This window comes from Lutra lutra, chromosome 2 (assembly GCF_902655055.1).
Source record: "Lutra lutra chromosome 2, mLutLut1.2, whole genome shotgun sequence".
NCBI classification, from domain to species: domain Eukaryota; kingdom Metazoa; phylum Chordata; class Mammalia; order Carnivora; family Mustelidae; genus Lutra; species Lutra lutra.
The window spans coordinates 121,976,581-122,002,981 of NC_062279.1; the positions used below are offsets into that span (position 1 = coordinate 121,976,581).

Sequence of the window (26,401 nt, forward strand, 5' to 3'; positions counted from 1 at the left end):
CTCCTTAGCAGCTTTTTGCTTTGGCCATTTTTCTTTACAAAATAAAAATCCATTAAAATAATTGTGCTTCTTTTCTACATGCATTTCCCAAGAAAGGACAGACTGTAGTCCTCAACACAGAAATATCTTCTGAATACCACCAATATGGATTTGTACGGGGAAATTAATATATTTTCAAGTAAGAAATTATTTTTCTTCTGAATTATCCAGCATACAGACTCCACATTCTGTCTGCTTGCTATTGTTCATAATCTGTCCTCTGTAAAAACCAAAAAGAGATTAATACCTAATAGATCAATAGTGTACTCAGAATTGTAGGTAAATTTACATGTAGAATTAAACCATGTCTATCATTCAGTCATAGTTAATAACAACTAAAATAGATCTAAATCTCTTCATTGTTTCGTCTCAACTATGAACTATGTATATTTGATTTCCCCACCTGAAGATTTTTCATTTTCACTGGGAGAGAAAAAAAAAAGTCATGTAGAAAGTACCTTGAGAAGCAGTTGAAGTACATACATTTTTAAGTCCTATCTGAAAAAATAATCCTTATGAGCATCTTCTTGACATGACTGTCCATTTAGTTAAAATGAACATATAGTTGCTGTTAACTGACTGCTCCAGCATTTCTAGAATTCAGTTTTTATTGTGAGACCAAGGGCTGGCATCATGTATATATGTCAGTTTACAGGAAGCAGCAAAGAGAAGAAACCAGAAATCTTTCACTTGAGCTGAATGAAGTGGAAGAGCAGTTAGCAAGGTATAAATGTGCCTTTCTCACTTTGAAGTAATTCACGGTAGTAGCATAGAAATGCAAAACAAAAATCAAAGCCTATGAGGTTCTGTCTGGCTGAAAGGAAAAAACTCATTTGGTGCCAGGAATTATTGTACCAGCTTGCTAGTTCTTATATAGTACTTGTCTTACTCAATCTGTAATATAAGCACATTCATTTCTGATTAATTTTTATATCAGATCTTCTAAAAATAGTCACAAGGGAAAAGTAGCAGAAAATTCTGTCCCTCCTTGAACTACATTTTTAGGTCCCATAATGATTGGGTGGGGGAAGTATATCCCACCCTGGTCCTAATTATAGTCCATATATTATTATAACTTCATAGAAATTTTATTCAGAGCTATTTCTTAGTAGTTCTAAAAGTCTTAAAATTAATAAATAGGAAATTTAAGACCGACAACATTTAGCTTCAAATAATATAAGATTCCATCTTTCCCCCAACCACTTTCCTTCAGAATGAAAATGGTGCATCAGTGTTGAAAGCCAAAATTAGTTTTGATTTATTGTTGTTGTTGTTAGCAGCAAGATAAATTCAAGCTGGAACCTGGTCACCTGACTCCGGCAGAGCCAGTGCTTTACGGCTGATGTAACTAATTTTATTTCGTCCTCAGTCTAATGCAGATCCTTCAGCACAGAACCTATTACATTGTATATATTTAACAAGCATTTAACCAACTGAAAAAGAAAAACAATTTTAAAATTATACTTAGGAAAAATAGACTTCCCTTTGTCATTATCATAAGGTGAACCCTCTAACTTTGTAGCAACACACCTTGCTATGGCCATAGCTGCTTTTTCGAATTTAGAGAGTATCTCAGTGGCCACTTTTGGTGTAAAATTAAAGTACAGATAAATTAGTTGTCTTCACAGGAGTGTTGTATCATCATTATTATATAAGTTATATATATATATACATATATATATATATGAATTATCTATAATATATAGTATATATTATATATTAATTTAAACTGTACAGTCTTAGCTACATGAACAAGAATGTGAGCCAGAGATGAGGAAATTGTTGACACCAGTGTCTGTCTTTTAGAAACCTAACTGTTGTATTTTTTTAATGTTTAATTTTAATTAAAAAACTACAGAGAGGGGTGTCTTGCTGGCTCAGAGATAGATCATGTGACTCTTGACTTTGGGGTCGGGAATTCAAGCCCCACGCTGGGTGTAGAGCTTACTTAAAAAAATAATGACAAAAAGCTCTAGAGAGTGATTAGAAATGATATGGGTACTTTTAATGACTGAACTAGAGGAGTTACTTTTTAAAAATGTTTTCTTTCAACCTATTTTTATTTTGCCCAGTGAACATTGTTTATTTTTTTTTTAATTCTTTTTTTTTTTTTTTTTTTTTAAAGATTTTATTTATTTATTTGACAGAGAGAAATCACAAGTAAGCAGAGAGGCAGGCAGAGAGAGAGGAGGAAGCAGGTTCCCTGCTGAGCAGAAAGCCCGATATGGGGCTCGAACCCAGGACCTGGGATCATGACCTGAGCCGAAGGCAGCGGCATAACCCACTGAGCCACCCAGGCGCCCCGAGTGAACATTGTTTATTAAAAGCTTACATGGTCCAGTGTTTTAAATGGCCTCTTAGACCCCTGTGAGTTACCCCATTTTCCTTCCTTGGAGAGGGTATACAGAGAACTGAAGCATTTCTTTAATTCTCAGGAGAGTCCCAAGGGGAAGTTTCTTGCCAACTGGAAGGGGAGTCAGTTCACTAGGGAGCAGCCTCCATGGAGAGGCTGAAGCAGGTAGCATCCTTCAGCCATCACTGCGCCCACCGCTCCCTGGTGGCCAGAACCTCTTTGTCTTTGGTTTCTTGGCTGTAGCTCCCAGTTAATAGAAAAACATGTTGCCATTTAAAAGCAGATGGGAATTCAGTTCAGGAGGAAATAATAAGTCTTTTTTGGTTATACCCATTGTTTTCTTTTGCTTTGATTTTTGTTTTTTAAGTTATTTGTAGCAGATTCCACTTCGTTTTTTCATTTGTCTTTTATCCAGTTATCTTAGTTACTTTAGGAAAATTTTTATCTTACCCACCAACAGGAAATCAACAGTCACAAATATGTGCACATGAAAGGCATAACCCAGCCCATTACCCATGTGCCATGTGCTTAGGAACAGAGGTGACGAGTAAGATATATAATTTCCTCTCTCTATAGGAATTTGCTGACATAGGCTCATACATAGTGTCTGTAAAATTGAAGTTGAATGTTTACTTGCATTTGGGTGTTATCCTCCTGTTAGTGCTTATCTCATTAAGTGAAATTGATAATATGTCTAAGAGCCAGTTATCCGTTATATATTTTATAAATAATATATGCAATCAGAGCATTTATTTCACACATCAAGATTTGAGAATTCAACTTCCAAGACAAGCAATAAAAGGAAAACAAAGCAAAATTTTAGTGTTGCATTTGAATAGACTTTTAAAAGAATTGTAGTCTTTTTCTTTCAGGGTGCTTTCAGCAAGTTATTGAACATTGAACCTCCATTTTCTCATTTTTAAGTTATCTCAGTGACTGAAATCATTTTGAGGGTCAAAACAGGTAGCAAATACAAAAGTACCAAGAAACAATGCATGACACATAAAGAGTGCTTCATAAATGTTAGGTCCCTTTATTCTTTCTCCCTCTAATCTGTTCAGTATTTATATTTACCACGGAATAAAAATATATATATATATTTACCACGGAAATATTAGATGATGTTGCTATAAGATGGTAATGTTTTCCATTGCCTCAGTAACCAGATAATGTATCTAAAAGCTAAATTACAAATGAGTTGCTTCTTGTTCTTTTCTAAAGACTATTACATCTGCTTTATATGGTGATTTTTAGGGTAATCTAATGAACCTATTGCGAGAAAGTTCTCTTAAAGCAATTTATTAAATACATTCCACACTGAGTTTTTGAAAAGCTTTAACTTCATTTTAATTTACTCTGTCTATTCTTTTTTTACTAAAATCATGTTTCTTGCCCTGGATTTGTTTTGTAGTCTCTGTCTTTCTGGGTCTAATAGCTCAAGGTCTTAATGCCGGCTTGACGTTAAAAAATTACCTTCCAGTGTGCCTCATTAATTCAACAAGGTTCTAGTCACCATGCTTAACGCTATTATAGCTAATAAAGAGAGAACCTTAAATTAATTTTCTATCGTACTGATTAATATTCCTTCTGACATTCTCTCTCTTTTCTCCAACACAATGAAAACAGGAAAAAAATCATAGCCATTTCAGATGTCTGTACTCTTCCTACATGAAATCTCTTGAGGCAATTTTCCCCAAACTAAAAATCAGAACCAGTATATTTGAATTTGGCATAGATTGACTCTATCTAACAACCCATCTGAGATAATACTAGAGAACAGCTGCTAGCTGGTTTCAGGCCCTCTGGTTAGTGTCAGAGAGCACCCTGGCAGCCCTGTTCCATCCCTAAAGTGAAGCAGATTGCCACAGTACTTAGCAACACTGTCTGCCACCTACTTGCTCTGCCTAATCAGAAAGTGCCCTGTGAATACATACTGCTGGAGCCAACGGTCTACTGTTCTTATTTGAGATCCTTGTTACCACTCTACTCTTTTTTGTGCATTTTCCCTAAAATTCTATACCCCAGAATTTCAAAATCCTCTTTTCTTATACAACCTAGTGAAATCCTGTTTTTGTCATTAAAACATGACCACTGCACCAGAAGTGACTTCTCTTTTTGAACAGTTTTACACTGACTTCTGTTTTACTTGTTTAGCTCTTTGTATGTTTTTTTTTTCCTTGTAGTTATTTTGATCTCCCAAACAAACTCTAAGATTCTCTGCAGCAGAAACCAGGTTTTTCTCGTTCTTGGAGTTCAGCAAAGCAACCATTATCTCACAGTCCGTGGATGTTAATGTTGGATGAATCATAGATTTATGTATTGAATCTGTCATTCTACCAACAAAAAATGTCAGTTTTAGCATTCAGCTAAAGTGGCATTTTCTAGTTTTAAATGTGTTTTTGTATGCATTATCTATTTGAGTATCTTAACCCTATGGAAACAGTGCTATACCAAGAGAACCAGAGCCAAGCAAAAACAATAATTTGTCTGAAGTCCCACAGCAAATAAGTGACAAACCCAGGACCAGAAACCAAATCTTTCAACTCCTCCTGAAAGACTTTTCATGATCTTTTCATGCCTTGGAGTCAACTGAGGAGTCTTTGAAAGTGTTTCATTATTCTCTTTGACATACCTGAAAGTTTAGTAAAGGTTTGCCTGCTCTTATGGACAGTGACTTAGCAAACTAAGCAGCAGATATGAAACATCTTTACATTTTTATGTATATTTATCTTTTTTTTTTAAGATTTTATTTATTTATCTGACAGACAGAGATCACAAGTAAGCAGAGAGGCAGGCAGAGAGAGAGGAGGAAGTGGGCTCCCTGCTGAGCAGAGAGCCCGATGCGGGGCTCGATCCCAGGACCCTGGGATCATGACCTGAGCTGAAGGCAGAGGTTTTAACCCACTGAGCCACCCAGGCGCCCCTATGTATATTTATCTTATATGTGATTTTAATTACCCTGTTGTCAACTTCCCAAATAAACATAAGTACTTGAAGTTAGGAACTATGTTTTTCTTTATTCATGTACTGTATTTTCCAAATATTGAGAATAAGACCTGCAATTTTGAAGGAAAACATACAAATGGCTAAATTCCATATAAAGTGTTCATATGGCATGATCTAATGATGTACAGAATACTATGGGAGAAAGTAGAGGGTGTGACTCACACTAGCTGAATCTGAGCAAGGGGGTAGTTGATCTGAGTGTCAGTGGGTGAGTAGGAGTTCCCTAAGTCAAGTGGGGCTGGGGATAGAGCATTTCTGGCTGATGGAAAGGCAGAGATGCATAAAAGAGCATGGTGTGTCCTAGATTTGGTTAAATGGTAAAATATGACTAGAAGAAAGAGTCTGCATATAGAAGTAGTAGGTGATAAAACAAGAAAAGTAAGACAGATATGAAGGACCTTGAATATCATCTAAACTTTCTCTTCTCCTTTAAGCATTGGAGAGCCATTGAAAAAGTTAATAAAAAATGTTGTGATCAAACTTCTGTTATCAAAGATTGGTGGTGTTTTGTGTCCAAAACCACCATTAGCCTACCCACTGCTATTATGTGAATTAGAAAAGGTGCTCCTTTGCCCCACTTAAAGAGAGCTACCTGCCTGAGGGAAAGCTTTGTCAAGCAGAGCATGAGCTTTATAAACTCCCCATTTCAGTCCTTATTCTCCCCCCTCAGCTGGGCATTCCTGTATGGACACAACCTTCACATCTCTAAAAGACTCTCATTTTTAGCTTATCTACTTTTAAATATCCTTCAGAGTGCCTTGCAGAGTAGCTCATATAAAGTTGATATGTATGCATTGAATAAAGAAATTTAGATTTTATATCCCAAGTAGATAAACTTCTTTCTGTTACTTTAAGATTTGCTGCATGAACCCTGGACAAACATGTTATGTGAATGGGATAAATTATGAAAACTCATTATTTATTATGAATTATGGGGGAAGATGGAAGTATTAAAGTATTAAAGATATCTTTTGTGTAATATCTTTTTGGATGTGAGGGTGATCTGACTGTGACATCTGTCACCCCACTGATCATTAAGTTTGATTCAGCTGATCTAGCTGGCTAGGCAGGTGTCTTCTTCCTCCTTCACTACTTGAAGTTAATGCGTCCCTCCCAAAGCTGCTTGCTCAGTTGAAGAGGACCTTTCTTTGGTCAAGTGTATGCAAGTAGCTGTGCTCCACTGCTAGAACCTCTAGACAAGCTCTCGGGTAACATTTGTAGGAGAATGTAGGATAGTTAAGCTTCAAGACTCGAGACACATACAAATGAGGCACTGCATTGCAGCAGTCTGCCTTTCTTCAAAACAACAACAAAATGGTGTCTTTTGTGCAGTATTAAACCAGCCATGAGGTGCAGCACCTGGTATGAATGGCCAAAATGATGAAAGTCAGGTGCTTTATGTCCTCTGAGCCATCTTATCCCATATAAGGTTGAACATAAGCTCTTACAGCCAACACCTTATCTCCACAACTCTTTTCAGTTGCTAGTATATAGCTACCTTGTTGCAAATGAATCATGATGGAATTCTCAGAGCAAAAATCAGCATATACCAAAAGCAGATATTTAGGCTGTAACTTTTAAGCCAGCCCCACCACCCCTTTCCTTCCCCTGTCCCCACAATTTTACAGTCTTCATACTAAGTGAAGGAGTTTGGTAAAAGCCAAGACTTAAACTTTCATCCTATCTTGTCCATGTATTACAGTATTAGTTGGATCAAATCGGTTATCATCTCTAGAACTCAGTTTTCATATTTTAACAGGGGAGGTGGTAATATGGTCTCTGTGATCCTTCCTAGTGTTAAAAATCTATGTGTTATATACCTATCATACATTAAATTAATTGTATAAGGAATCTCTTAGGCATTGGACTTCCAGGGATATATAACATGGTTTTGTTTCCTTTACAGTGCTTCTAGAAACCTGGGATCTTAGGCTCTCAGGCAGTCTCTATATACTTGCTACTACTGTGGCCTAGAAATCCAAATCATAGCACCAGAGGAATAGGAACATGAAAAGACAGACTGTGCATGAATTCAGATTTTAATAAAATTCTGCTTAGCAAACTTTCACAATTTTCCACTGAATGGAAATGAAAGTTTTACCTGCTCAGAGACTCCCAGTAATTTTTTTTTTCCCTGAGAAGTTTGGTTTCTCTGCTTTTCAGCTTCCTCAAGAACAGTTAGTCAAGTTCAATATCTGTGATTCTGGAGGCATTATAATAAAAAGTGCTGTAAAATGGAAATAAGCCACCAGTCCACTTTTTCCCTAAACTCTTTGTCAGGGAAGTTACAAGGTTACAATGTTCATTTTAATGTAGTTTTTAAAACTTCCAACATGTGGAGATATAAACATCTTCTGTATTTCCAAACTTCACCATCTACTCAAACTGGCAATACACGAACCTTAATTCAACTTACCTGAAGGCTATTTCAGATAGGATGTTTACACCAAAGCAAATAAATTTCCAGAACGCTTGTTCTGTGATACCTGTATTACTGACTCCTTGCCAGATGTTTAAAGCTGCCATCAGTTTATAAGAAACATTAGTCAGAGAGGAAATGGATGTTGAATGAGAGGCTGGCTAGCAACAAACTTAATAGAGCATTTTATAGCCAAATACTGAAACCCTTTATAAGGAAGCAGTGTTTCAAGGCAACAAATTAGTCAAGACCTAATAATCTAGAACCCCAAACCTGGGTTCCAGGCTAAATATGTATCTGTGAAGAATTACTCAAGCCAGTAGTAAAGCTGATTAAGCATTTTACATTCTGCCTTGTTTCTCCTCTTCCAGATTCTCAGTCTCTGTTGACACGTGCTGGTTCCTCAGAATTTTTGCACATTTAATCTGTATTTCTTCATCTTCAAAAGAGCGATAAAATTTAGAGGTTCTACTAACGTGAGAGGAACACAATTTTAAAATGACGTGTAAAGCATGCTATTAATTCTGTATATATAGATTCTAGTAGACTTGGATATTTTTGTTTGGTTATTTGAGTTGATGGAAGGCTAATTTCTAATAATTCTAATTGATCAGTATATATATAAATATATGTAAAAACTGTTTATTCCTTCAAAAATATTTTTTACCAAGATGCCTGGGTGGCACAGTTGGTTAAGCATCCAACTCTTGATTTCAGCTCAGGTCATGATCTCAGGATTGTGGAATTGAGCCCTGCATCGGGCTCCTTAAACTGGGCATGAAGCTGCTTATAACTGTCTCTCCCTTTTCCCCTCCTCTCTCACTCTTTCCCTCTCTTTAACAAAAAAAAAGTATAAAAGATTTTTTTACTATGCAAATCTACATTATAGTTAAGCAAATGGGTTATGGAATGAGAAAGATCCAGATCCAAATGCCTATCTAATATGCCCATTTCTTACCCTTCCTTATATGTAAATAAGGATACAAAAAGTCTCTACTTCATGCATCTGTTGTCCAGATTAGATGAAATCATTCATATAAGGGACTTACCCTTGAAAAACATAGCAAGTGCTCAATAAGTCATTTTTGTTATTTTTTTAAAAATTTTATTTATTTATTTGACAGAGAGAGACAGATCACAAGTAGGCAGAGAGTCAGGCAGAGAGAGCGGGGGAAGCAGGCTCCCTTCTGAGCAGAGAGCCCAACGCGGGGCTCAGTTCCAGGACCCTGAGATCATGACCTGAGCCGAAGGCAGAGGCTTAACCCACTGAGCCACCCAGGCAACCCTGTTATATTTTTTTATAATCGGCAAATTCAATCTAATTGATCTTTAATATGAAAAAATCCACAGAATTGAATTTTTCATATTTCATTGCCTGGGTTTTATGAATACTCACAATGAGTATTTCATGTATGAATCATGTTTTTTAGTTTTAACAGTGTATTCTTTAAATTTAAACTTCATTTCATAATTACATGCAGTATTTATTTCAGCTACTTTATATTTATAAACATTTGTAACCCCTATTTTTATTTTTTTCCTGTTAAACATGTATATACTGTTTTTTACTTTCAAGTGTGTAAAGCTAATGTTTCCTTACACACTATTAACTTAATTTTCCTATATCAGCATATTCGTCAAGGTAATACTAGTGACTAGTATACCACTTAATTCTAATTTGTTTTAACATAAATTTTGTTGATTAAGAGAAGTGAACCTAGCAACTTTAGAAAGTTGAGGGGTTTGGGGTTTTTTAAAGATTTATTTAGAGAGAGAGGGAGAGAGCATGAGCAGGAGGGGCAGAGGGAGGGAGAGAATCCAAGGCAGACTCCAGACTGAGCACAGAGCCTGATGCAAGGCTTGATCCCATGACTATGAGATCATGACCCCAGCCAAAACCAAGAGTTGGGTGTTTAACTGACTGTGCCACCCAAGCGCCCCTAGAATAATCACTTAGGAAATAAGCATACCTGATTACTGTGCCCTTTCATTTAGGTTAGGATTAAACCCAGGTATCTAGGTAAAGCTCAGAAATCTAACACTAATGACATAAAGTACTATGTGTCACATGATGTATGATGGTGACAATGGGATATTCTCATTCTTCATCCTCAAATGACAGTAATTCTGAGTTCTCAAAGGCATCATTCTATTAAAATGTTACTAAAACTCTATCGAATGGTTGTTCAGAGTTGTAATGCAGTCATTAAGTTCTTAAATATAACCTTCACTATGTTTTGGAAATTTAAAAACAAAATCTAACCATTCCTTAAGCTAGAAAGTAAAGTAGAAAGAATTATTAAGATATTCAGAACTCTCTTCTTTTGTTTTTTATATGTTTTCAACCTCCAAATATTATTGCTTGTGTTCTTTGACAATATTTAACTCTTTTTGCTATTAAATCTGGAAAGTGGATTTTGCTTTTGTATTTGTAGGAAGGTTTCCTTATTCGAGACACTAGGCGTAATGCACATGCCACATTTACCACTGTGGAAGTTTCAAATCATTAATTAATTATGTTCTCTTTTTCTTCAGAATTAAAAAAAAAATCACTTAAACTGATTTTGGCATTAGGACAAGACATTCTTTCAGTGGTAGCAAAAGTAGCCCTTTGGCATATTTTTTATTCACTTCAAAAGAATCCTGAAGGAGTGGTTTTATATTTAAAACCAAGAATTGTATTTAGTTTGCCTAACACTAACTTCTTGCCAAAATCCTTAAAAAAATAAAAAGTCACACAAATACTCTCAGATATAAAAATAGTAGTCCCCAGCATTTCTTATTTTGTTGTTGTTGTGTGCCATGGCTTGTGTCAGAACTGGAGATTAGTGGGGAGATATGGCCAAAAGTTGTCAATTGAAAAATAACTTTCTTGTTATACAACCGAGTTGATCATAATTGGCATGAATTATGCACACATGCACAGGTTCACAAAAGCTGCTTTGGTCGTTTGTTTATGGCTTCCTTATAGTTTAATAAAAGACACTTAAGCTATGATTTCACCTCTCATTCATTTATGAAATTAATATTGTGCATCTACACATCAAAAAATTCTTGCCATGTCTAGTTCACCTTAATTTTGAACCCTATAGGATATTTTCATGGGTATATTATGCCTTCATTGCCTTTAAATTAGGCTTTTTTTCCCCCAAAAGTCCTTATCTATAAAATTTTAGTACATTTATTATATAAAGCAAGTTACATTAATATTTTAATTCATTTTGTACTTGTATATAAAACTAGAAATCAGTAATTGAATTTTAGGGACATAAAATAACTCAAGGACAAGAGTTGATGTTATACATTATAAATTATGTAAAAATTAAAACACATTGAAGTTCACCTTTAACATGATCTAGCTTAGTATAGAATTTGGTTTCTGGGTTGATGTGGGTATGTCTTGGATCCTACCCCAAGTGGTTCTGTGATGGATAGTTTCCCATGCAAGTCCCTTGAAATGTATTACATCCCTAGTATAAGTAATCCCAAAAGAGTAAACACAAGTTTTAGCTCCTGGAAGCAGGAGAACACCCACTAGTAAAGCTAACCAACAGGAAAAAGGGAGATTGTGTTATCTTCTTTAGGCACAGAGCAAGTCCTATGCAAGGTTAGATTAGACAAAATTTGTCTTCACTTTTCACTCTTTATCTTTCAAGTTTGCTGCCCCACCCACAGTATCCTCTACACCTACTTTTCTGAGCGCTTTTTTTTTTTTGACAGTCCCAATCAGTTGTCTCAGAAAACAATCTGATGGAATCAAATCACTACACTATAAAGCCAAATAACCATTATTACTTCAGGGAGCATCTGCATTTTATTTTATTTTATTATTTATTTGTTTTTTTGTTTGACAGAGAGATCACAAGTAGGCAGAGAGGCAGACAGAGGGGAAGGGGGAAGCAGGCTTCCCACCGAGCAGAGCACCCGATGTGGGACTTGATACCAGGACCCTGCAACCATGACCTGAGCTGAAGACAGAGGCTTAACCCACTGAGACACCCAGGCGCCCCAAGCATCTGCATTTTAAAAAACTTTACTCTCCCAAATAAATTTATAACTAGTCAGTGTTTAGATTGTTTAAAAACAAGTGAGCTTTCTTGCTCTTAACTCCTTTACCTTCCCTCTTCTGCTAACTTTCAAGATACTTGAAGGGCTCAAATTTCCTTATAAAAAAGATTTATTCTACAACAACAATTTTTACATTAAAAAACATCCAGTGAACATAAATAAAAGTATCTACAATTTGTTGAAAGGACTTCCAATCTTTTCTATTGTATGCAATTACATTTTCACGTGGTTATAATCAAATTGCTTAATATGTTTTATTGACTCGGGTATTAGTCTAACCTCATCTTAAACACTGCTATTATATTTTACTGAGCCTTATTAGCATCGGGGACTTTGGGGTGGAAGCTAAAAGGTAGGTAATGGTAGTAGAAAATCCTCTAAGTTATTTTATAATTGGGAAATCCTTATATTTTAGAGGATAGTTTAAAATTTTATCTCTGACAGCGTTAGGTTCTTTCGCGTTGTCTTAGGACTAGATCCTAGAGCCCCTCACCTGGACTTCAGTTGGGGGAGCTCAATTCTAATCTGTAAGATTTTGTTTGATAACAAGAATTTGTTCCTAAAAGAGTTTTGGTTTGGGGCACCTGGCTGGTTTAGTTAGTGGAGCATGCCACTCTTAATCTCAGGGTCATGTTCAAGCCCCACACTGAGGGTAGAGATTACTTTTACAAAGGAAAGAAAGCGGGAGAGAAGGAAGGAAGGGAGGGAGGGTGGAAGGGATGGAAGAAAGAAGGAAACAAGGGAGGAAGGAATTTTGGTTTGAAGACCCCAATGTAAGAGGAACTTTATAGTTAAAAATACAGAAAATTGAGTTTTCTACACAAACACCCCCCCCCCAAAAAAAACTGAGATAGAGAGTAAAATCAATAACCAGTTTTTACCCTTTGTAAGAAGCTTTCTTTCTTAGACATTTTTAGATAAAATTTTTAGAAATGTATTAGGTATAGAATTCATCAACTTAGGAACTTCCAAAGAGAAACATTTCATCACCAACTTTCAGCATGACCCCTAAAACTAGGATATACATACTTAACATCATATTTCTCTACTATTTATATATAAAATTTGGAAAGTAATATTTTCTATAATCAAAGGACAAATTTTTTTTTCTTTTTCAATGATGCATTTTTATGACTGATAAGTTATGAATGGGAATTTCATCTCCAAACATTTATCTCACTGGAAAATGTAGAGGTGTTTCTCCTACCTTAGTATAAGATATGCTTTGGTAGCTAGAATTATCTCTTAAATGTCATTTTTAATAATGTATATATTTCTTATTAATAGATTTTAGGTGTTTTGTTTTTTTTTAAGATTTTCTTTATTTATTTTGAGAGAAAGAGCAAACATGAGCAGGGAGGCAGATGCAGTGGAAGAGGGAGAAGCAGACTCTCCACTGAGCAGGGAGCCACATGCAGGGCTCCATCCCAGGACCCTGAGATTGTGACCTGAGCTGAAGGCAGCCACTTAACCAACTGAGCCACCCAGGTGCCTGAACAGATTTTAGTTTTGAGCAATTTTTGGCTTACAGAAAAATAAGTGGAAGATGCAGAGTTCCCGTTTACCCTCTTGTTTCCTCCAGTTTCCCCCATCCTTAATATCTTGCATTATTGTGATATGTTTGTTAAAAATTGTTGAGCCAGTATTGATAAATTATTATTAACTGAGGTCCATGGTTTAATATTAGGGTTCACTCTTGATGGTGTATTTTCTATGAATTTGACAAATGACATTTGTATCCACCATTACTGTATCATGTAGAATAATTTCACTGCCCTAAAAATCTTGTGTGCTTTACCTATTCATCCCTACCTCCCTCATCCTAAGCCCTTGATCTTTTTTTTTTTTTAAAGATTTTTATTTATTTATCTGACAGAGAGAAATCACAAGTAGGCAGAGAGGCAGGCAGAGAGAGAGGAGGAAGCAGGCTCCCTGCTGAGCAGAGAGCCCGACGCGGGGCTCGATCCCAGGACCCTGAGATCACGACCTGAGCTGAAGGCAGCGGCTTAACCCACTGAGCCACCCAGGCGCCCCAGCCCTTGATCTTTTAATGTCTCCATTGTTTATAACCTTTTCCAGAATGTTATATTGTTGGAATCTTCTTTCACATAGTAATATGCATTTACATTTCCTCCATATCATTTTGTGACTTGATAGCTCATTTTTTTTTACTATTGAACAATATTTCATTGTCTGCATGTACCATAGTTTGTTTATCCATTCACCTACTGAAGAACATCTTGGTTGCTTAACAAGTTTGGGTGGTTAAAGCTGCTATAACCATTATGTGAAAGTTTTTTTTATGGACTTAGGATTTTAACTCTTTGGGGTAAATACTTAGGAGTGTGATTGCTGGGTCATTTGGTAAGAATATGTTTACTTTTATAAGAAGCTGACAAATGTCTTCCAATATGGCTGTGCCATTTTGCATTTCCATCAACAGTGAATGATAGTTCTTATTGCTGCATATCCTCAACAGCACTTGTTGATGTCAGTGTCTTAAATCAGAGCCATTCTACTATGCATGTAGTGGTATCTCATTGTTAATTTGCAATTCCCTAATGATATATGTTTAGCATATTTTCATATGCTTATTTGTTATCTGTATATCTTCTTTGGTAAGCTATCTGTTCACATCTTTTGCCCATTTTTTAAATTGGGTCATTTGTTTTCTTATTTGAACTTAGAGGAGTTCTTTGTATATTTTAGATGCCACTTCTTTATTACATTTGTGTTTTCTAAAAATCTTCTCCCAGTCTGTGGCTTATTTTTTCACTCTAGTGTCTTTCATAGAGCAGAAATTTTTAATTTCAATGAATTACCAATTTTTACTTTCAAAATATATTTAGTAAGGTATTAAATGTATTATTTCTAGAAAAAGAGATCTATTTGGAATTGATTTATGCCTTGTAACTGTTTACAGATAAAAATCACCATATTTGCTCAGTGGTTTATTTTTGTTCTCGTTTTATAATTGTGGAGATTTATAACTTTTAATGGCAAGGGAGAATTATTCCCTCAAAGAACTGTTAACCATGAAGAAAACCATTCTCTTTTCTTTGAACATTATGCTACTGTATTTGAATCAGATTTTCTGCCTGCATGAATAGAAAAACATTCCCCTCAGAAACTGGGACTCCCTACTCAACAGGAGCAGTTTCAACTTGGGCACATGCGGTATTTTATATGGAGATGACACACTACACAATGGCAGTACTATACAGCCGAGTTTTAAAACACAGGAGAACTGTACAAGGATGTGATAGATGAGGGGAGGGACATTTTAAATGAAGAAGTACATTAGAGAAAGCAGTTTTTACATTTTTAAAGTTTTCTCTGATTAAAAAACCTTGTCACATCACATATTAGGAATGACGTAATGGAGTCTCATCTCTAGGTTCTGCTGCTGAGTCACTTTATGACCTCAGACAGGTCTTAATTTCTTTGTATTTCTACTTCTTATACTGAAAGAAATAATTTCTGAGAGTCTTTCTATCTTTGCATATATTTGTGACTCCTAGTTTGTACCACTAGCTATTATTGTTTAAAACAGTATTAGAACTAATGTTAGAGGAAACTGTCTGTAGAAAACACAAATATGCCCACATTATAAAATAGTAAGACAGAAATTTAAAGCAACTAGGTTTTTTAACTTACAGTATTTTCTGTTTTTAAAATCTTCAATGGACGTCTGGGTGGCTCAGTCGGTTAAGTGGCTACCTTCAGCTCCAGTCAGGGTCTTGGGATCCAGTCCCGCATGGGACCCCTTTCTCAGCAGGGATCCTGCTTTTCCCTCTGCCTTTACCTGCTGCTTCCCCCAGGTGTGCTTTCTCTCTCTCTTTCTCTCTTTCAAATAAATAAATAAAATTTTTTAAATCTTCAAAAGGTATCTGAGGATTTTTATTTTTAATTATGTGTTTTTTGTGGGTTTTTTATTTTGTTTGTTTGTTTGTTTGTTTGTTTTTTAAATAGGTTTCATGCCCACTGTGGAGCTCAGTGCAAGGGTTGAAATCACAACCCTGAGATTGGAAACCTGAGCTGGGATCAAGGGCAGCTGACTGAGCCACCTAGGACTCCCAGGATTTTCAAATGATAATTTGCTGACCTGTCTCTTGGACATATATCTATTTGGAATATATCCCAATAGGTACAGGACCACAATACACAATCATTCTTTAGTAATTCTATACAAATTAGAAAAAATCAAAGTATAGCATTTATAGACCAAGATTATTTCTTGCTTGACTCTATGAAGAAAACAGAGGGAAGGCAGATTTAAAAACTGAGGAACCATTACTAAATGGCATCCAGGTTACATAAAAATACTGCCCTAAAATACGGATTCTTTTGGCCTAATGTTTTCATGCCCACCTTGGTCTTTTTTTGATTCTAGCTAGGACTACATTATTAATATTTTTGTGATTAGAACACAAGTTCACTTAGCAGTTATATGCAATGGGTCATTTACGGATTCATCCATCCATGAAGAACAAAATAATGGTCACCTCTTAGGGAACCCTGAGTTTACTGTCTCAGTAAACAAAGGGCCGATTTGTATCAACAATACCCTTCTCCTCTCCCTAGCAATCTATTATTTCCTAGTGTCTTAATAAGACTTTGCATTGCTCCTCTTTAAACAATATGTGTTTTTAATTCTGAATCTTTCAAGTAAGTGAAGTCACAAAAAAATAGAAGAGATTCATAAATCATCAGTGATGAAAACTTAGAAAGTTTGTCCATAAAACTTTACAGTTTATGAGGAAAGTTTGGAACTTCAGATATGTTCCATCTTTATTTTTTTGTTATTTATTTTAAAATTTTTTAATTAAATTCAAGTAATTAACATACAGTATATTCTCAGTTTTAAAGGTAAAGGTCAGTGATTCATCAGTCTTATATAATACCCAGTATCACATGCCCTCCTTAATGTCCATCACCCAGTTACCCCATCCTTCTACCCATCTCCCCTCCAGCAACCCTCAGTTTGTTTCCTGTGATTAACAGTCTCCTATGGTTTGTTTCCCTCTCTGATTTTGTCTTGTTTTATTTTCTTCTCTCTTCCCCATGATCCTCTATTTTGCTTTTTAAATTCCACATATGAGTGAGATCATATGATAACTGTCTTTCTCTGATTGACTTATTTCACTTAGCATAATATCCTCCAGTTCGATCCACATCATTGCAAATGGCAAGATTTAATTTTTTGTTGACTTAGTATTCCACTGTGTGTGTGTTTTGTGTGTGTGTGTGTGTGTGTGTGTGTGTGTGTCTTCTTTATCGATTTGTATGTCGATGGACCTCTGGATTCTTTCCATAGTTTGGCTATTGTGGACATTGCTGCTATAAACATTGGGGTGCAAGTGCCCCTTTGGATCACTACACTTGTATCATTGGGGTAAATACCCAGTAGTGCAATTACTGGGTCTTAGGTGACTCTATTTTCAACTTTTTGAGGAACCTCCATATTATTTTCCAGAGTGGCTGTACCAGCTCGTATTCCCACCAACAGTGTAGGAGGGTTCCCCTCTCTGCATCCTCACCAACATCTGTTGTTATCTGACTTAATTCTGACTGGTGTGAGGTGGTGTGTCATTGTGATTTTGATTTGTATTTCCCTGATGCCGAGTGATGTTGAGCATTTTTTTGTGTGTCTGTCGGCCATTTGGATGTCTTCTTTGAAGAAATGTCTTGTTCATGTCTTCTGTCCATTTCTTGATTGGATTATTCAGTTTGTTTATTGTGTTTGATATGTTCTTTATAGATTTTGGATACCAGCCTTTTATCTGATATGTCATTTACAAATATCTTCTCCCATTCTGTAGGTTGCCTTTTGGTCTTGTTGACTGTTCCCTTTGCTGTGCAAAAGCTTTTTATCTTGATGAAATACCAATAGTTCATTTTTGCCTTTGTTTTCCTTGTATTTGGAGACCTGTCTAGCAGGAAGTTGCTAGGGTCGAGGTCACAGAGGTTGCTACATCTGTTCTCAAGGATTTTGATGGATTCCTGTATCCCATTTTGAGTCTTCCATCCATTTTGAGTCCATTTTTGTGTGTGGTGTAAGAGAATGGTCCAGTTTTATTCTTCTGCATGTGGCTGTCCAGTTTTCCCAACACCATTTGTTGAAGAGACTGTCTTTTTTCCATTGGACATTCTTTCTTGCCTTGTCAAAGATTAGTTGACCATAGAGTTGAGGGTCCATTTCTGGGCTCTCTATTCTGTTCCATTGATGTATGTGTCTGTTTTTGTGCCAGTACCACACTGTCTTGATGTTTGCAGCTTTGTAATAGAGCTTGAAGTCTGGAATTGTGATGTCACCAGCTTTGGTTTTCTTTTTCGACATTCCTTTGATTATCCGGGTTTATTGCTGGTTCCACACAAATTTAAGGATTATTTTTTTCCAGCTCCGTGAAAAAGTTGATGGCATTTTGATAGGGATTGCATTTTAATGGATACATTGCGCTAGGTAGCCTAGACATTTTAACAATATTTGTTCTTCCAATCCATGAGCCTGGAATGGGTTTTTCCATTTCTTTGTGTCTCCCTCAATTTCTTTCATAAGTGTTCTATAGTTTCCTGAGTACAGATCCTTTGCCTCTTTGGTGAGGAGTATTCCTAGGTATCTTGTGGTTTTTGGTGCAATTGCAAATGGGATCAATTCCTTGATTTGTCTTTCTTCTATCTCATTGTTAGTGTATAGAAATGCAGCTGATTTGTGTGCATCAATTTTATATCCTACAACCTTACTGAATTCCTGTATGAGTTCTAGCAATTTTTAAGTAGAGTTTTTTGGGTTTTCTACACTGAGTATCATGTCATCTGCGAAGAGTGAGAGTTTGACTTCTTTGCTGATTCAGATGCTGTTTATTTGTTTTTGTTGTCTGATTGCTGAGACTAGGACTTCTGGTACTATGTTGAACAGCAGTGGTGATAGTGGACATCCCTGCTGTGTTCCTGACCTTAGGGGAAAAGCTCTCAGTTTCTCCCCATTGAGAATGATATTTGCTCTGGGCTTTTCCTATATGGCTTTTATGATATTGAGGTATGTTCCTTCTATCCCTACACTATGAAGAGTTTTAAACAAGAAAGGATGCTGTACTTTGTCAAATACTTTTTCTGCAACTATTGAGAGAATCATATGGTTCTTGTCCTTTCTTTTATTTATGTAGTATCACATTGATTGATTTGTGGATTTTGGATGACCCTTACAGCCCAGAAATAAATCCCACTTGGTTGTGGTGAATAATCCTTTTAATGTACTGTTGGATCCTATTAATGGGTATCTTAGTGAGAATTTTTGCCACCATGTTCATCAGGTATATTGGTCTGTAATTCTTCTTTTTGATGGGGTCTATGTCTGGTTTGGGGATCAAGGTAATTTTGGCCTCATAGAAAGAGTTTGGAGCTTTTCCTTCCATATCTATTTTTTTAAACAACTTCAAAAGAATAGGTATTAATTATTCTTTAAACCTTTGGTAGAATTCCTCTGGGAAGCCATCAGCCCTGGACTCTTGTTTGCTGGGAGATTTTTTTGATTACTGCTTTAATTTTCTTGGTTGGCTATGGGTCTGTTCAGGTTTTCTGTTTCTTCCTGGTTCAGTTTTGGTAGTTTATATGTCTTTAGGAATGCATCCATTTCTTCCAGATTGCCTAATTTGTTGGCATATTGTTGCTCATAATATGTTCTTAAAATTGTTTTTATTTCTTCACTGTTGGTTGTGATCTCTCCTCTTACATTTATGATTTTATTTATTTGGATCCATTCTCTTTTCTTTTTGGTAAGTCTGGCCAAGGGTTTATCAATCTTATTAATTCTTTCAAAGGACCACCTCCTAGTTTCATTGATCTGTTTTACTGTCTTTGGTTTCTATTTTCACTGATTTCTGCTCTAATCTTTATTAATTCCCTTCTCCTACTGGGTTTAGGTTTAATTTGCTTTTCTTTCTCCAGCTCCTTTAGGTGTAAGGTTAGTTTGTATATTTCAGACCTTTCTTGTTTCTTGAGAAAGCCTTGTATTGCTATATACTTCCCTCTTAGGACCACCTTTGCTGCATCCCAAAGATTTCAAACAGTTATGTTTTCATTTTCATTTGTTTCCATGATTTTTTTTTCTTTAATTTCCTGGTTGACTCATTCATTCTTTTAGTAGGATGCTCTTTAGCCACCATGTATTTGAGTTCTTTCCCAATTTCTTCTTGTCATTGAGTTCCAGTTTCAAAGCATTGTAGTGGGAAAATATGCAGGAAATGATCCCAGTCTTTTGCTACCAGTTGAAACCTGATCTGTGACCCAGTATGTGATCTATTCTGGAGAATGTTCCATGTGCACTTGAGAAGAACATGTGTTCTGTTGCTTTAGGATGCAATGCTCTGAATATATCTGTGAAGCCCATCTGGTCCAGAATGTCATTCAAAGTCCTTGTTTCTTTATTGATCTTGTGCTTAGATGATCTGTCCATTGCAGTGAGTGGAGTGTTAAAGCCTCCTTACTATTATTGTATTATTTTCAATGTGTTTCTTTAATTTTGTTATTAATTAGTTTATGTAATTGGCTGGCTTCCATGTTAGGGGCATAAATATTTACAATCGTTAGATCTTCTTGTTGGATGGACCCTTTAATTATAATATAGTGTCCTTCCTCATATCTTATTACACTCCTTGGTTTAAAATCTAACTTGTCTGATACAAGAATTGCCACCCCAGCCTTCTTTTGATGTCCATTAGCATGATAAATTATTTCCCACTTCCTCATCCAATCTGGAGGTGTTTTGGGGTCTAAACTGAGTCTTTTACAGACAGCATATCAATGGCTCTTGCTTTTTTATCTAGTCTGATACCTTTGTCTTTGGTTCAGGGCATTTAGCTCATTTACATTCAGAGTAACAGTTGAAAGATGGGAATTTCTTGCCATTGTATTAGTTGTAAAGTCACTGTTTCTGTGTATCGTCTCTGTTCCTTTCTGGTTTGTGTTACTTTGGGGTTCTCTCTTCACTTAAAGGATTCCTTTTAATATTTATTATAGGGCTGGTTTAGTGATCACAAATTCTTTTAGTTTCTGTTTGTCCTGGAAGGTTTTTATTTCTCCTACTTTGAATGGCATCCTAGCTGAATAAAGTATTCTTGCCTGCATATTTTTCTCATTTAGCACCCTGAATATATCGTGCCAGTCCTCTCTGGCCTGCCAGGTCTCTGTGGGTAGGTTTCCTCCCAGTCTAATGTTTCTACCCTTGTAAGTTACAGACCTCTTGTTCCAAGCTGCTTTCAGGATTTTCTCTTGGTCTTTGAGATTTGCAAGTTTCACTATTATACATCTGGGTGTTGACCTATTTTCATTGATTTTGTGGGGGAATTCTCTTTGCCTCCTGGACTAAATACCTGTTTCCTTCCCCCAGATTAGGAAAGTTCTTCACTATAATTTGCTCCAATAAACATCTGCCCCTCTTTTGCCCTTCAACTTCTTTCCTCTTCTTATGGATTCCCAATTACTGTAATACTGTTTTGCTTTATGGTATAACTTAACTCTCAAATTCTCCCCTCACAATCCAGTAGTTGTTGATCTCTCTTTCTCTCAGCTTCCTTATTCTCCATCATTTTGTCTTCTATATCACTAATTCTCCCCTCTGCCTCATTTATCCTAGCCATTAGAGCCTGCATTTCTTATTGTATCTCATTAATATCCTTTTTTGTTTTGATGTGATTAGATTTTGACGTGATTAGATCTAGAAAGGGATTCTCTAGTATCTTTATAATCATTATTCTGAACTCTAGTTCCAACATCTTACTTATATCCATACTGATTGGGTCACGGGCAGTCAGTACTGCCTCTTTTTCTGTTTTTTGAAGTGAGTTCTTCCATCTTGCCATTCCGTCCAGAGAGGAATAGATAGATGATTAAGAGAACAAAGTACTAAAATGGCAACAATAACCCCAGAAAAAAATACACTAAACCAATCAGAAGAGACATGAAAATGGAAAAATAAGTAAATAAATAAATAAATAAATTTTAAAAAGAGAAAGAGAATATAATCATACAGGTGAATAGAATAAAGCAATATAATGGATCCTGTGTATTTTGATCTGTTTTTTAGAAAACTAGATCCCAGAATTATAAAGAAAAAAAAAACTTTTTTATATGTACAAAAATAAAATTAAATACAATTGAAGGATAGAGTGTAACTGTAAAAATGAAAATTTTTTAAAAGAGAGCAAAAAAAGAAAGGAGTATTAACAGACAAGTGAACAGTACAGAGCAATACCCTATATCCTGAGTATATTTTGGTCGGTTTGTTAGAAGAAACTACATCTCAAAATTGTTAAGAAAGAAAAACTTACATATATACAAAAGTAAAATTAAATACATTGAAAGAATAGAATGTAACTGTAAAGATGAAAATTTAAAAAGCCTTTAATAAAATAAACAAAAAAAAAGGGGGAAAAAATGAATATATTCATACAAGTGATGAGAACAGAGCCATATAACAGTAGTTAAGACTTTATTTTTAAGAAGGAAAGGACTTATAAATACAGAGATTTGAAAGTCACTTTATTTTTAAAAAATGAATTAGTATGAAAGTGAAAATTACTTTAATCATCTCAGGTAAAGTCAGATATTACAGTTAATATGAAGATTTCTGTTTCCAAATGAGTATCAGTGTATCCCTTTATTTATTCAGCCTCTTTTTGGGGACACAATAAAAAAAAAATCTTATAAGAAAATATTATATAAAATAAGAGCAATCTAAGGTAATTTTTCTTATTACATGGACTTAGTTTTACCTATATTTTGTGAAGTGTTTTGTTACCATAGCACATGTATGTTTATGTTCACCTGTTTATCCAGGTCATAAACAAATCATAGATATTAGAACTTCAAACTTAGCGGAAACCAAATTATTTTTCATACCATGCAAGTTTCCCGGAATTAACAAAGCTACCTTTTGGGAGTCACAGAGTAAACTAGTGCCTTTTACACTGGTAAAATGCCCATAGAATAGGTCATGCCCTGCATGTTACAACAACTCCAGAGAATGAAATCCTGGCAGGAACTCTAAATACACAGTTGCATTTGAATGGCAATAGCAGACAAGCTGTCATTTTGGAGTTTAGTATAGACAATAAACATTCTCCTTTGTGCTTTCTACTCTCCTTCTCCTGCCTTCCTTTTTTTGCCCCTAGATCTACTGAGGTATCAATTGACAAAATTATAAGATACTTAAAGTACACAATATGATGGTTTGATCTATATTGTGAAAGGAAACCCCCTTCCAAGTAAATTATCACATCCAACTCCTCACATATTTACTTTTTGTGTGTATATGTGAGAAAATTTAGCTTCATTCTCTTAGCAAATTTCAGTTATACAATAGTTTTATCAACTCTAGTCATCATGATAAGCATTAGATCCTAAGACCTTTTATTAATCTTATTACTGAAAGTTTGTAGAGCCTTTTACTAACTTCTTTCTCTTTCCCCATCTCCGGCAACCACTTTTTTATTCTGTTTCAGAGTTCAATTTACTTTTTATTTATGTTTTTTAGACTCCACATGTAAGTGTCTCATATATTTCACTTAACATAGAGTCCTTCATGTTCATTCTTGTTGTTGCAAATGGTGGGATTTCCTTTTATGAGGCTGCATAATACTTCATTGTATGTCTATGTATGTGTATATACACACACGCACATGTACACATTCCACATTATATTTATCCATTCATCTGGCAATGGACACTTAGGTTGTTTTTATACCTTGACCATCATAATTAATGCTCCAAAGAACATGGGAGTACAGATACCTCTTCAAGATAATGCTTTCATTTTCTTTGGATATATACCCAGACGTGGGATTCCTGAATCATAGGGCAATTCTATTTTTACATTTTTGAGGAACCCCATACTGTTTTCCATAATGGTTGTACCAGTTGACATTCCCACCAGCAATGAACAAGGGTTCCCTTTTCTCCACATCTCCACCTGAATTTGCTTCTTAACTTTTTGATGATAGCTATTCCAACAGGTATGACATGATTTCTCATTATGGTTTGGTTTGCATTTCCTTGATTAATGATGTTGAATACCTGTTTATTTGCCTGTTGGCTATTTGTATGTATTTTTTGCGGGAAAAAAAAATGTCTATTCAAGTCCTTTTCCCATTATTAAAATGGGATTATTTGTTTTTTTTGCTTTCGAGTTATGGGAGTATATATGTATATTTCGGATATTAACCCCTTTTTGGAAATACAGTCTGCAAATATTTTCCCCTATTCCATAGGTTGCTGTTTCATTGTTTGATGGTTTTCTTTGCTGTGCAGTAGTTTTCTAGTTTGATGGAGTCTTTGCTTTTGGTGCCAAATTTAAAATATCATCACTGAGAAAGACCAATGTCAAGGAGCTTACCCCCTATTTGTTTTCTAGGGATTTTATATATAGTTTCAGGACTTATGTTCAAGTGTTTAATCCATTTCAAGTTGATTTTTGTGTATGGTGTAAAATAAGGGTTAGGGTTCATTCTTTTACATGAGAATACCCAGTTTTCCCAGCACCATTTATTGAAGACACTATTTTTCCCGTAGTTTCCCTGTTTCTGTTTCCTTTATTAAAAATTAATTGACCACATATGCACAGGTATATTTCTAGGCTATTATGTTCTATTGATCTATGTGTCTGTTTTTATGCCAATATTATTGCTGTTTTGATTACTATAGCTCTGTAATATAATTTGAAATCAGGAACTGTGATATGACAGAGGGAGAGGCAGACTCCCTGCTCAACATGGGGCTGGATCTCAGGACCCTGGGACCATGACATGAGTGGAAAGCAGATGTTTAACCAACAGCCACCCAGGTGCCCTTTTGTTCTTCTTTTTTAAGATTACATTGACTATTCAGGGTCTTTTGTAGTTCCATACACATCAAAGGATTATTTGTTCTATTCTTTGAAAAATGCCATTAGAATTTTGATTGGGATTGCATTGTATCTGTAGATCACTTTGTGTAGTATGGACATTTCAAGAATATTAATTCTTTCAGTCCACAACGTGGAATATGTTTCCATTTACTTATGTCCTCAATTTCTTTCATCGCTGTCTTACAGTTTTCAGTGTACAGATGTTTTTTATCTCCTTGGATAAATTTATTCCTAAATATTTTATTCTTTTTGAAGATATTATAAATGAGATTGTTTTTTAACTTCTCTTTCTGATCGTTCACAGTACCAGCTGTGTACTAGGTTCATCCAGGGAGATATTGGCTACTTAGTTTTCTTGTTTGAGCAAGCCAGAAAGAGAAGGCTGGGTAATGTCTGCCGGCTTCCCCCAGGGATTACAGCCTACCCTAAATTCATGCTGTAATTAGACGCCAAACCCTCAGGCAGCAGCTTGTAAAGTATGCATTAAGATCCCTCTCCGAGAAAGGCTAGAAGATGTGCATTTTTGTCTGTTCCCTCTAGCTTTCAGAGCTAGATGTTTTGGGGACCCAGTCTTCAGGTGGGGCCCTAGATATGTGGTCCAAACCTCTCACTCCTCAGGGAGAAGTTGAGAGTTGGGGGTTTTCTCCAGATTGTATGATGCTGTGCCAGAAGTAGAGAATTTTTAGCAAGAGTACCTGTCAGCCCTTCCTACCCATTTAGGTCTATTTTCTCATTTACCCAATGTATAGGAGGCTGTCATAGAGGATTGCTCCACGTGTGTACATTTGGTCTATCTGCAGGAAGAGAGAAGTTCAGGAACCTCCTATGTTGCCATGTTGGTTGACTTCCTTGCTTTCTTTTTTATAGTATAAAATAAAATTTCTTTTAGTGATATCAGGCAATGTGAGGGATAAGTAAAAATCGGACCAGAAATGGATGTGTTTCTTTGCCAGTTGCCTACATTAAGAAACTAACAGATGCCAAAGGGAAGTTAGTACAAAAGCAGAATGTAACTTACAATCTAGATTTATCTTTTTGCATTTTTTAATGAGTAATTTAAAAGCTTTGTTTAAGGACTAGTGCTCTTAAGCAAAACTCTAAGAAATATTATTTCTTTAATCTGGGAGACAACTGGGCTTTCCCTTATTTCTCTGAAGAAACCCTTGGACTTCATTTGTGGACCTTATTACGACATTCATTTACATTAGCATACTAAAGATTGAAGATTAACCTGCTATCAGTTTCATTCCCTGTGTAATACCTTGTCATTAAAGTATTATGCTTTGCTTTCCCCCCTTGCCTATCTTTTCAAGTGCTGTTGCCTCTCTCGTTTTAAAGGATACATTCTCTCCACCTCTGAAATGGGGATAAATTTATCTTATTGGTTGAGGAATGCAAGGATATTTAGAACATTTTCTTGTATAGCTGCAACTTCATACAACTTTTCAACTGAATCTTCTGCAGCCACTCAACCTAGATCCAGAAAGTCATTTCTGACCACCTCCAGTCCAGATTAGACACCCATACTCTGTATCCCATAATACATTTCGCTTTCTAACCTAGATTTTGTTTTTTCAAACCTTTGTTAAGACAGAATCCGTAATACTAGCTATAA

The 26,401-nt window shown here is 35.7% G+C and overlaps 1 protein-coding gene across 2 annotated transcripts in view; it reads left to right on the forward strand.

Moving 5' to 3' along the window:
* Positions 1–26,401, forward strand: part of SPATA5 (spermatogenesis associated 5) — a 332,854-nt gene that overhangs the window by 266,601 nt on the left and 39,852 nt on the right. The window lies entirely within an intron of this gene.